Genomic DNA, 12904 nt, shown 5'->3' on the forward strand with positions numbered 1-12904 from the left:
ACAGATGATGAGGGGAGGTTCTGTCATGCTTTTGCCATTGCCTATGACCTCACTCAGATTGTCCATGAACCCACCCGTGTGCCTGATACTACCGGTCAGTATGCAAGCCTTCTAGACCTTTTTCTCACAACTTCCCCTGAGCTATGTTCATGTTCCATTCTATCTCCTCTGGGATCCTCCGACCACACAGTTGTATCAGTTAAGATAAAAAATGAAATACAATGTCTTCAGATGTACCTCTCCACCGTACTGTATATCGATACTCTATGGCTGACTGCGATAGCTTCTGTACATTCATATCTGATCTACCTCTGCATTCCATGTTTAAAAAGGATGTGTCCTCTATAGTATCAGACCTGACCGAATGGTTAATTGTAGGCACAGACCGATTCATACCATGCAAAAAATAAAACCTAACAGCCAGCCATGGTTCTCCCCAGAATGTGCTGCTGCCATTGCACACAGAAATCACTTTTTCCATAGCTACCAACATAATAGATGTACTGAGACTAAAGCTGCTTTCAAGACTGCCAGCAACCACCATAAAAGAGTAATAAAAAATGCAAGAGAGCTATATGCTCAGTCCGTCAAATCCAAAGTAGCTGAGCAGTGGCTTGGTTCCAACCAGTTTTGGCAAATAGTGAACAGCATCATGAAAAGAAGCGTGCGTTCTACCCCAACCATCATTGGACCTTAAGGAGAAGTGCTTTCCAACATCCTGGAAAATATCATCAGTATGCCCTGTATTTAAGAACTCAGGTGATAAGTTAACTCCCTCTCAGTACAGACCAATAAGTCTCTTGTGTGTCATGAGTAAGTTACTGGAATCCACATTAACTAAAGAAGTAGTCAACCACCTCAGCAGAAATAACCTCCTTAGTGACATGCAATATGGTTTCCATTCTGCTAGATCTACAGCTGATGTGCTAACAGTTATATCACATAGGATTAGTGAATCTCTTGACAAAGGCCTCCTTTCTACGGCCTTCGATAAGGTATGGCATAAGGGCCTACTTCAAAAAATTTCCAGCTACGGTATAACTGGAAATGTTTTCTCAATCATTAAATCATTTCTCTCTGATAGGCTCATAAGAGTAGTGGTTGATGGGCAGCAATCAGAGGCCCACAGTATTAATGCTGGAGTCCCCCAGGGGTCCATCTTGAGCCCAACTCTCTTTCTGATCTACAGCAATGATCTCCCAAAACACATACTTAAATCATTCGTTGACATCTATGCTGATGACACGACCATCTATGGCAACACATCAAAGGCCGTAAATGACAAAGCTCTCTCTGATTCCTTCTCCTCTGATCTTAAGCGCGTAGTACAGTAGGGGAAGAGGTGGCTGGTTACTTTTAATGCATCCAAAACCAAACTCCTTTCTTTACATCATCAACGCTCTGTTCCTCATCTAGCATCTGTTGTATAGTCTCAGGACCCCTAGGTTGGGAACAGTCGTAATTAGTAAGTTCCCCGCCGCAACAAAAACCCAGTAGCCGTCTCTTATTGATCGTCTAGTTGTTTAGTTTCTGGTTGTTATAGTAACGGCTAAGACGACAGAGTTATTTCTCCCTTGACTGTGCATTTTTCATTTCTCAACTTTCTATAGCTGTCAAACCTGTCAAAATAAAGATTCCGGCGAACCCGAATTTGAGATGCACACAAAGGTTAGACGTAACTCAGCATAACAAATCAAGACGTAAAAAATATATTTTGTTTTCAAATTATGTTTTTCGTTTTACACAGAGATCGTCAATAGTTCAAACTTTAACAGTGTGGCTTACTGTTCATTTCAGTGATGGAGAGGGGTGTGTGGAAATGTTATACTCTCGACAGTCGCACGCTTCCTAACTCTTTCTTCTTCTTCTTCTCTCTTCTCTCCTCCTTCTTCTTCTCCTTCTGGTTCGATTCCAAAAATCACCGCTTATATTTACATGATTTTGGCTTGTTTTTTATTCCAATCCACGCGATCTGTCTGCTCGATAAGAGAACACGCGCTCTGTTGGTCACGTTTTGACAATTTTTCGCCGCCTCCTGACCCAGAATCATCGTGCGATTTATCTTTAGCTGACCGACACGTGAATTTATCACTCATGCTAAATTCTATACATTCTAGAGTTCCGAGGAATGTCACGTTTCCTTGTTTTGTAAACAAAAAAATCGTCGTCCGATTTCTCTGTTTACGACGTAAGCACTTTCTCGTTTCGACTGGTGGACAATCGATTATTCGATGCCCACTCTTTTAAATCTTTTATTAAAGAAGTTTTTTCTTTTCAGTTATGTATCGGATGGTTCCAGCCATCCATTACATAACACATCAATTGAAATGGATGGCTCTCGTCTTGGGGAGGCTTCATGTTTTGACAAGCTTCTGGGTTTGAAATGGAACACGTATATCAAGTCTGTTGCCGGGGTCGCTGGGAAAATGGTGGAATCCTTCTAATGCTCCAGAAGATATCTCACTACTGATGCAATTCTCTATCTGTATAAAAGCCAAGTACATTCAAAGATGGAGTACTGCTGCCACATCTGGGCAAGAGCTTCTAAAAATAGCCTATTCTGCCTTGACAAAGTACAAAATAGACTTTGTGGCTTAGTGGGGGATGCCCTTTTCTCTTCCCTGCAACCTCTCTCCCAATTAAGAGACGTTGCGAGCCTGTCTTTGTTTTGTCGTTATTTCCATGGTAAGTGCTCGTCTGAGCTCCAATTTCTGGTCCCCCCTCGCCAATATTTCACGATAAACACCCATCTAGCTAAAACCAATGTCAGTAATTTCCCCACTCTTTATCTGTACCTAAATCAAAATGTAGATTCCATGAACAAAGCTTCTTTCTGAGAAGTGCACGCCTGTGGAATTCTCTTCCTTCTGCCTGTTTCCCACCCACTTGGATGTCTTCAAGTCCAACATAAAAAAATTCCTGATTAATTGCCCTCTTAAGTAAGGTACTTTGTCAAATCTTCAATACCAACTATTACTACAATATTATCCCATTGATTATTGTACACACAATAACCCTTATCCCCGAGTGGCTTCCGGGCCTTGATAAGAGGTGATCCCCATGTAAAAAAAAAAAAATATGGACCAGATCAAACAGTAAAACGAACACATTTAATTATAACCTCAAATAATGACTTTGGCAACCCCACAACACTTCAGTTGTGTAAGTTTTATTTTCACAGTAAACTGCAGCATATTTTTGCTTGTTTTGAAGTATCTTTGAGGTGGCATTACATTTATTAAAGGGCTGTAAAGGTGTTATAATATTACGAACCCATCCAACTTTCTATATGAATAAATTCGATTATCTGTGCTTTTTAAATCAATTTTTAAATATTGAAATCAATTTTTAAATTTTCAAATCAATTTTTAAATTTTCAAATCAATGCTAAAACCATGTTAAATCCTAAGACACACTCACTTCAATACATTCAATTCTCAAGGATTCTTATTTGGATAATGTTTTTTAAATGCGTTTTTTTTTTTTTTTTTTACATAGGCATCACCACATTATCAAGGCCAAGAGGCCACTCAAGGATAAGGGTTAAAGAGTGTACAGTAGAAATTGGACAATATAGTAATCATTACTAATGAAAATTTGGTAAATTTGATAACTTATATGGAACGGCTCATCAAGAACTTATTTACTTTAGACTTGAACACAACCATATGGTAGTCAGCCGGAAAGCAGGAAAACGGAAGACAATGCCACAGGCGTGCAGTTCTAAGAAAGAAGCTTTGTTCATGGAATCTACGTTTAGGTTTAGGCACAGATAAAGAGTGGGGGGAATTATTGATAGTGTTTACAGCTAGACGAGTGTTTCTTGTGAAAGTTTGGCGAGGGGGGACCATAGATTGAAGCTCAGTCGAACACTTTCCATGAAAATAACGATACATCAGAGACAAACTCGCAACATCTCTTCTGTTGCAAGGAAGAGAAAAGGACATCTCCTACGAGGCTACGAAGTCTATTTGGAACTCTATCAAGGCAGGACAAGTCCTTTCTAGCAGCTCCTGCCCAGATGTGGCAACAGTATTCCATCCTTGGACGTACCTGGCTCTTATATAGATAGAGAATAGCATCAGCAGTGAGATATCTACCGGATCGATAGAAAGATCCCACCATTTTTCCAGCGGCCTTGGCAACAGATTTGATGTACGTGTTCCATTTAAGATCAGGAGTAATGGTCAAGCCAAGAAGCTTGTCAAAACTTGAGGCCTCCTGAAGACGAGAGCCATTCATTTCAATTGATGCCAGATGTGGATCAGAATGTTGATGATGTAAAGAGAGAAGCTTGGTTTTAGATGCATTAAAAGTAACCAGCCACTCCTTACCCCATTGTACTACGTGCTCAAGATCAGAGGACAGAGAATTGGAGAGAACTTGGTCGTTTACTGTCTTAGATGTGCTACCATAAATGGTAGTGTCGTCAGCATAAATGTCTACAAATGATGTAAGGATGTGATTTGGAAGATCATTAATGTAGATCAGGAAAAGAGTTGGGCCCAGGATGGATCCCTGAGGGACACCGGCATTAATACTGTGAGCTTCTGATTTTTGCCCCTCAACTACTACTCTTATGAACCTATCAGAAAGAAATGATTTAATAATTGAGAAGACATTTCCAGCAATACCATAGCTAGAGATCTTATGAAGTAAACCTTTATGCCATACCCTATCAAAGGCCTTAGATATGTCAAGAGCAATTGCCCTAGAAAGGGTGCCTCCGTCGAGAGATTTGCTAATCCTATGAGATATAACTGTAAGTACATCAGCTGTAGATCTAGCAGAACGGAAACCATATTGAGTGTCACTAAGAAGGTTATTTTTGTTGAGATGGTTGATTACTTCTGTATTTAACACAGATTCCAGCAACTTACTCATGACGCACAGGAGACTTATTGACCTGTACTGAGAGGGGGATGAGCGATCACCTGAATTCTTAAATACAGGGCATACTGATGAAATTTTCCAGGGAGATGGGAAACTATTCTCCTTAAGACAACGTTTAAACAGTTTTGTAAGTATGGGCGCTAGTTCAGGTTGAAGTTTTTTGAGTACTATAATTGGAATACCGTCAGGGCCAGTTGCTTTACTTGTACTGCATAGACAGGATTTTGGTTTTGATAGTGAGTGGTTGCTGCTCGTCGGTGTCTCAGTGTGCAATGTTCCATAACTGCTTGCTCATGCTTGTTGTTGATGAAAGCCATCCTGCTATCACATGTGGAGCGCCAAGTGCCTGTATCTGCTGCCAAAGTCTCCAATGATTCAAGGGGATACAATATCACTTGAGGGTGAGCTTGATGCAGTATATGTAATGTTTCTTCGAGCAAGCTGTCATTTCTTAGCCGCGAATGAGCTGACTGAAGAGAACTCTTTGTTTGACGGCATCCTAATGATGTGGCCCAAGCTGTACAAGCAACATATTTATGTAAGAAAAAAAGTAAAAAAAGAAAAAATAGTCAAAAGATCTTAAATGTTTGTCTCTAAACATAAAAACATAAAATGACAAGATTATTTACAGTACACACTTTATTGTCACATTTTCATGTAAAAAAGTAATGACTGTTAACATTGCATATTTCTGGAACTGGTCATGTCCATCCAACTGTTAGTTCAACTTTGCCTTGAAAGGAGATCAATTAAGCAGATGTTTAAAAGATTAACTCAGGCATATGATAATCATTCTCTTCGAAGATAAATATGTAGTATTAATAAGTCATTTTATTTAAAAATCTGAAATTTTATTCAAATTTCAAACTGGATGAACCATTATTCCTGTTATTGCATTGTTTGTCTTCATCAAAGATTACAGTGAATATTTAAAAAAAACATTTTTTTCAAAATTACTAACATGTGATGATACATAATTGAAAGGCACAATGTTGAAATAATGAAAAGGACCACAAAATTCATATTTTTCTTTATGCTGATAACCCAATTGTCGTCTACATGTATATAATAGAAGTGAAAGACAGGACAAACTGCTTTCTACAAGACAATGTTTGGTGTGCGGCATACTTGAAGAAAGAGTCTGATGCAAACACAGGAATGCATGGTAACAAAATGAGTGGCAGACTGGAGTTTATGAAGCAAATTTCTTCATTTTTTTTTTTTTTTTTTTTTTTTTTTACTTTCGATCAGTTGATTACTTGAGCTTTTTAAAGGAAAGACATCTTGTATTTTAATTTTATCCACTCGATGGGTTGGAGCATTGTTAGTAGTTCCTGCATGGAAATTTTCAGTATGAATGGTTAAAGTTAATTTGAAAGAATTAACCAAAAATCTTTTCAAGGGTTTAGACTAAAATCAATATTCTAGCCTCATATTTTAGATAGTTAATAATAATATATATTTTTTCAAGCTCTTTAAAGAGATATTTAAATTATAGTTAGAAGTGTCAACAGCTATAAAGCTTTGTGAATTTTATGGAGAAATATTTAATAGAGAAAACATTAGAAAGAAAAAAGAACTTTTAAATTTGTAAAACCAAAAGAATCATGAAAAACAAAAAGCGACAGAAAAAATATTAGTTTAATAATGAAAGCAAAATGAAAGATAACTTTATAAAACAGTTTAATGTAAGAAAGTTAAGCAATAGACCACATGCAAAGCAAGGAATTTGTTGATTCTTTGGGAGGTGGGGCGATAGAAACGAAGATTTGGAGAAAATTCAATAATCAACTCTATTTAGAAAGACAGTGTTCATTTCAGAAGATTTTCATTCTTTTCTTATTCAGGCAAATTGTTAAAAATATGGACATACTTCCCCCACCTTTCTTGATCTCATGCATTCGATTCAGCATGATCATACACCAATCAATAATGACTTGAAAATCTTTTTATGCGAAGAAGCATTTAATTGATATGATACTGCTCTCTGTAAACGCCGAATTAATCATTTTATATACAGTGCCGCCAAAAAGAAAATTCGCACTCGTCATTTTTTCAAAAAACGTAAATTTAGGCTAAATTGAATGTAACTATTTAAACAACCTATACCTCATTTGATTGACCTTTTATTCCTCTATAATTTTACCTGTTGACTTTTAATTGAAGTATCCTAGTGTTCACATCAATTTAAAAAAATTAACTTCAAATCAAGAAGGTAAAAAAATGAGCTTAAAATATCCACCTTTTAGGCAACAAAGCATCTATAATCGTATTGTTATTGTTCCAGGGTATACAACGTAACATTTAGTCCATATGCCTCGACTTTCTCTTAGTGATCGTCAGGAGCTCATTAATCTCCACCTTTCTGGTTTATCCAATCAAGAAATTAGCTGCAGATTGAAATGGGATGAGAAAAAGCACCTAGCAGTGTTCATGAGGCCCCTAACACTGGTCGTCCTAGAGTTACTTCTTACAGGGAAGAAAATGCTATCAAGATTCGCAGCCTCAGAAACAAATGGCTCCCCAAATACAACAACAGTGTAATCTTGTTAAAATATTTTCTTTCTACAGTTAAGAACAGATTGAATGAATTTAATTTGTGAGGCTGTGTTACAAGATGCAAGCCAATGATTTCTGTAAAGAATAGAAAGTGCCCTCTTGACTTTGTCAGATGCAATAAAGATCATGACTGGTCGAAAGTGATTTTTAGCAACGAAAGTAAGTTCAATAGGCTAGGCAGTAATGACAGGCAGTACGTCTGTCGAAGGAAGAATGAAGAATTTAATCTTACATGCTAAGTTTATGTGTGTGTGTGTGTGTGTGTGTGTGTATAATAATGACTATAATTACTTTTTAATTATTAGCACCTTTAAGAGTATTAAAGTTGAGCACTGTCTGGGAAATAAAAACATAAAATCAATCAACTATCGTTTATGCAATGTTCATGATTTATGTTTGTTTGAATCCTCTCAGCTTTTTACTGTTGCACCCGCATTTTGCATTTTTAGGTGTTAAATTTCCCTTATTTCTTGTGGCAATTGTTAGTGGCCTGGACATAATGCCTTAGTAAATGGAGTCAAAGGTGACTTTGTAGTTGGGTTTAAATTTCCTGACCAGTAGGCATTGCCACTTTCTGCAAAAGTATGAAACACTGTAGGTATAAAAATAATTAATAATAATATAAATAATAATATTATTTATAAATAAATAAATATATATTATCTAGAGATCTGTTTTGTTGCATCACGGCTCTTAAATGGGAGTAGACAGGATATGCTTCAAGCTGAAATTCAACACTCAATCATCAGATCAGTAATCTGGTAATCTCACCATGAAAATAAGTGAAATTATGTTTTTAGATTTGTTTACATTATCAACTACCTGACAATCAGAATTAAACTTTTATGATAATTGATAATTTTATCAGGTAAAATAATAAAGCCAGGGCATGAAACTGACTGTCAACCATTCTCTCTCTCTCTCTCTCTCTCTCTCTCTCTCTCTCTCTCTCTCTCTCTCATATATATATATAAGAGCAAATAGTTAATAAAACATGTTAAAAAACACTTTGAAAAAGAGTTACAAACATATTTCATCTGAAAAGAAAACACTTAATAAGTGGATAGTCCTTAATCCATGGAGTTTCAAAGAAATACTTTCCTTCTCATCAGAGGGTAGGAATTAGCAAAATGCGGGATCGGATTTTGCATACAAAAGTATCTGATGAAACTGCAAGTAAGTCAAAGATCTTACTAGATAACAAAAAGTGAGGCAGAGGGAATATGGTGAAGAAAAAGGTGATTTCACGTGAATGGATAGTCAGGTGAAAGGTAAGGTATCCAATGACAGTAAAATCCAAAAATGTAAATCCAAAAAAGTTAATTAAATTTTCATTCGCACAAATAAAATCCAAGGAAATCGCGTGATTGGAAGATGGTCCAAAATAATCCTAAAGGCCGAAATCCGTGGAATAATTCACAAATATGTACAAGGAAAAAGGGGGAAAATTCCAATGATATTAATAAAAAAAAAATAAGATATGCGTTTAACACGGCTGCTGAGACAAAGAATTAAGAAAAATCAGTGAAGATAAAAAAAGATTAATAGTGGTAGATTTAAATATAAAATAGAAAAGCAAATGTCAAAATGACCCAGACAAAATGACGTTAAAAGGCGCGAAAAACATAGGGCAAAAAAGAGGTCAACTGAAATGTACAGGTTATTACTTAAGAAAATATCAGCAAGAGTAATTAAAAGACACTAAATGGAAAAAATAAATTAATTAATTAATTAATTAATAAAAAATAATAAATAATAAATAAAAAATAAAATATAAAATAAAAAAATAAACAATTTCTTGAGGGGAGAGGATGGCCGGTATCTGCAAATTCCGGATAAAGCAAGTAAGTATGTAAGTAAATGCATATAGTAAAATATAAGTAAATATACATACACGATATGAATATGTAGGTAGATTGATATATTAGATATATAAGAATATTTAAAGACTGAAACGGAAATTGTAGATAAAAAAACCGGCCAAGCAAAGAAGAAATAAAGAATTAAAATAAAGGATCATTAAGTTATAAAAAAATTTTATTTTATATTTTATTTCTAATTTATTTTTAATTATTTTTTATTTATTTATTCATTTTTTCCATTTAGTGTCTTTTAATAACTCTTGCTGACATTTTCTTAAGTAATAACCTGTACATTTCAGTTGACCTCTTTTTTTGCCCTATGTTTTTAGCGCCTTTTAACGTCATTTTGTTTGGGTCATTTTGACATTTGCTTTTCTATTTTATATTTAATTCTATCACCATTTAATTTTTTTTCTCTTCTTCTTCACTGATTTTTCTTAATTACACTTTGTCTCGGCAGCCGTGTTAAATGCATATCTTATTTTTCTTTTATTAATATTATTGGAATTTCCCCCCTTTTTCCTTGTACATATTTGTGAATTATTCCACGGATTTAGGATTACTTTGGACCATCTTCTAATCACGCGATTTCCTTGGATTTTAATTGCTTGAATGGAAAATTAAATTAACTTTCTTGGATTTACATTTTTGGATTTTACTGTCATTGGATACCTTACCTTTCATCTGACTATCCATTCACATGAAATCACCTTTTTCTTCACCATATTCCCTCTGCTTCACTTTTTGTTATCAAGTATGATCTTTGACTTACTTGCAGTTTCATCAAATACTTTTGTATGCAAAATTCGATCCCGCATTTTGCTAATTCCTACCCTCTGATGAGAAGGAACATATTTATTCAAAACTCCGCGGATTAAGGACTATTATTAAGTTTTCAGATGAAATATGTTTGTAACTCTTTTTCAAAGTGTTTTTTAACATGTTTTATTAACTATTTGCTCTTATTATAAGCTCTATCTCCTATTTGGTTTTATTGAGCTTTTACATCTGGTTGAGATTACTTTATAAATATTAATTCTTTAATATTTATAATATACTTTAGTTTTACCATCTTGGATCATTTTGGTAAATTTAATTGTAATTTTTATTTTATTTTATATACATATATATATATATATATATATAAAAATTCGAAATGGCGTAATGGAAACATATTAAAGGTATTTGGAGCTTCTCTTCCAATTTTCGGATTTTAATCATGTCAAATCACACTTTATTTGCTTTTGACGGATTGATTTTTGCTATTTCTTCTGATGAGTTAAGGGCATAATAGATTCACTGGTTGATATAATAATTAAGTGATCGATTTTGCACTAGAAAACAGATACTGTCAAGAATTGTAAATGTCAACTGAATTAAAGGAATAAATTATAAGATGGTCAACGTCATGAATTTTGGAATATAGTTTTTTGTCATTTATTCACTATATAATATAATCATCCACGTACAGTACTGTTTCGCTGTATCACAGCTCATCAGTGCAGCTAGACAAACAACTACCTCAAGCCAGGATCGACACTCAATTGCCCAAATGACAGTCAGCGCTTCTGACTGTTATCCTATTCAAGTGAAGAGGTGATTTCCAAATTTTATCCTGATTCTGATATAATTACCGTTTCTGATTTTTTCAAAATTTGTAAATACTTAGAGATTTGTGTTTTTTAAAAATTTTAAATTACTGTAAAAACTTGTTTGCAAACGTAAAAAATAAACTGGTGGGAGTATATTACATGAGGTGATCCTTCTAAATATTTTTTCTCAAATATTTTGTAATTGATTGAAAATTGTGAGACAACTAAAGATTTATTTTAATTTTAAAGCAAAGCCAATTTGATTTAGTTTGCCCTTAGTGTACAAAATGCTACTTGAATTTTTCCATAAACAATAGAAAATAGTTGACGATTAGTATTGCAAAACAAGAAGCTGATGTGGGAAGAAAATATTTAATAAATCTTCCTCCCATGTTAAAAACGAGTTTTTAAATAATGTTACTATCTAGGAAACCATTTTTAACATGGGAAAGCAGGGACTTTGTTAACTATTCTGTGTCTTCCCTTTATGAAAGAATGTTCATATTTTCTCATTATAAAAATTTAGTGGCTTTTTAGATTTGGTTTGTAGATTCACACGTTAGCTAAATCGCCGTCCCAAAATGAAATTCTACTTTTAGATGATTATGTGTGAAAACTTTGAAAGACTTGGCCAAATGAAACAAAAATACAATTAGAATTTAGAGTGGGAGACCAGTTTCATAAATAAATTTAATGTAATTATCATTCTTGTGTTAATCTAATTTTTTAAGAATGTTCACTTATTTTTTTCCTTGCCATCTGGCAAAATGCTAGAATATCTGTGAAACTGATCCCCTATTCTAAATTCCAAATTTATTGTTGCAAATTTACTTTTTTATAATTATCAATATTTATCAGTAAATTTTTACTTTGACAAAAAAGTTTTATTTCATTTTGAAATATTTTTCTGGTATTTTGTAAATGCTGCATTCCAATTAACTTATCAGTATTTGTTTTCATGTTTTGTTTTTTTTTTTCAATTTTTTCACTAATATGTGATTATAACTAAGAAAAAGTATTATAGCTCTGCACTCTAGTCTGAGAAAAAAAACTGGAAAAGCAGAAAACTGTGATTCTTCATTTTTTAGGTGATTACATGTAAACAGCATGAAAAAATAAGTAGTAAAAATAAAATAAAACAACAAAAAATCAGTTTCACAAATAAATTTTATATAAAATGATCACCTTTTTTAGATCAAATAGTGTTTTAATGACATGTAACCAATTTTATTTTAAATCTTGGCCATGTTCATAATCACAATTTAGTATAAACTATGTCATTATTAAAAATTCTAAAAGACATGCCTCCTCCATACTACTAACCCTAAGTTCAGGTAATAATGTGAAAAATAAAGTGATTACCTGCAATAAAGTGATTTACTTACTAGTCAGATTTACGGTTAGTGGTAAAGCATTTAGTCAACTGCTTTAAAAAATGGGGGACTCATTTTACGTTAAATTCATATGCACCACTAACCCTAACCCTCCATTCTAAATTCTATTTTCAAACATACTTAACATAAGGAGGCTATCATGCTTCATGACCACACATGCACTGTCGTGAGACAGTTGAAAACAAATAAAAATCCGATCACTTTTTGGTGTTTTTGCTAATTTTGTAACTTACAAAATCTTTTTTATTTGTTAATATTTGTTTGTTCATATTTGTAAGAAATATTTTAAGTTTACTAGGATATTGAAATTTTATGTCATTATTCACAGTGAAATGGATTTTGACATGTGAATTGCAAACAACCTATTTTGTACGAAAATCATGATTTATGTCATTTTCTTGAGTAAAAAAGAATACTTACCAAATATTGACAGACATCTTTCAGGATAATTTCCATGTTTACTAACATAAATTCCAAAACATAAATATATTTCAAAATTGAAAACAATTAGAGTTATGATGGATAATTTTTGTGGAGAAGACGGGTCGCCATTTTGAATTTCAGTGGGCTTTTTTTTATTATTATTTATTACAACCGTAGCCAT

This window comes from Euprymna scolopes, chromosome 7, assembly GCF_053919585.1.
Source record: "Euprymna scolopes isolate OS-2025 chromosome 7, ASM5391958v1, whole genome shotgun sequence".
Lineage (NCBI taxonomy): Eukaryota > Metazoa > Mollusca > Cephalopoda > Sepiida > Sepiolidae > Euprymna > Euprymna scolopes.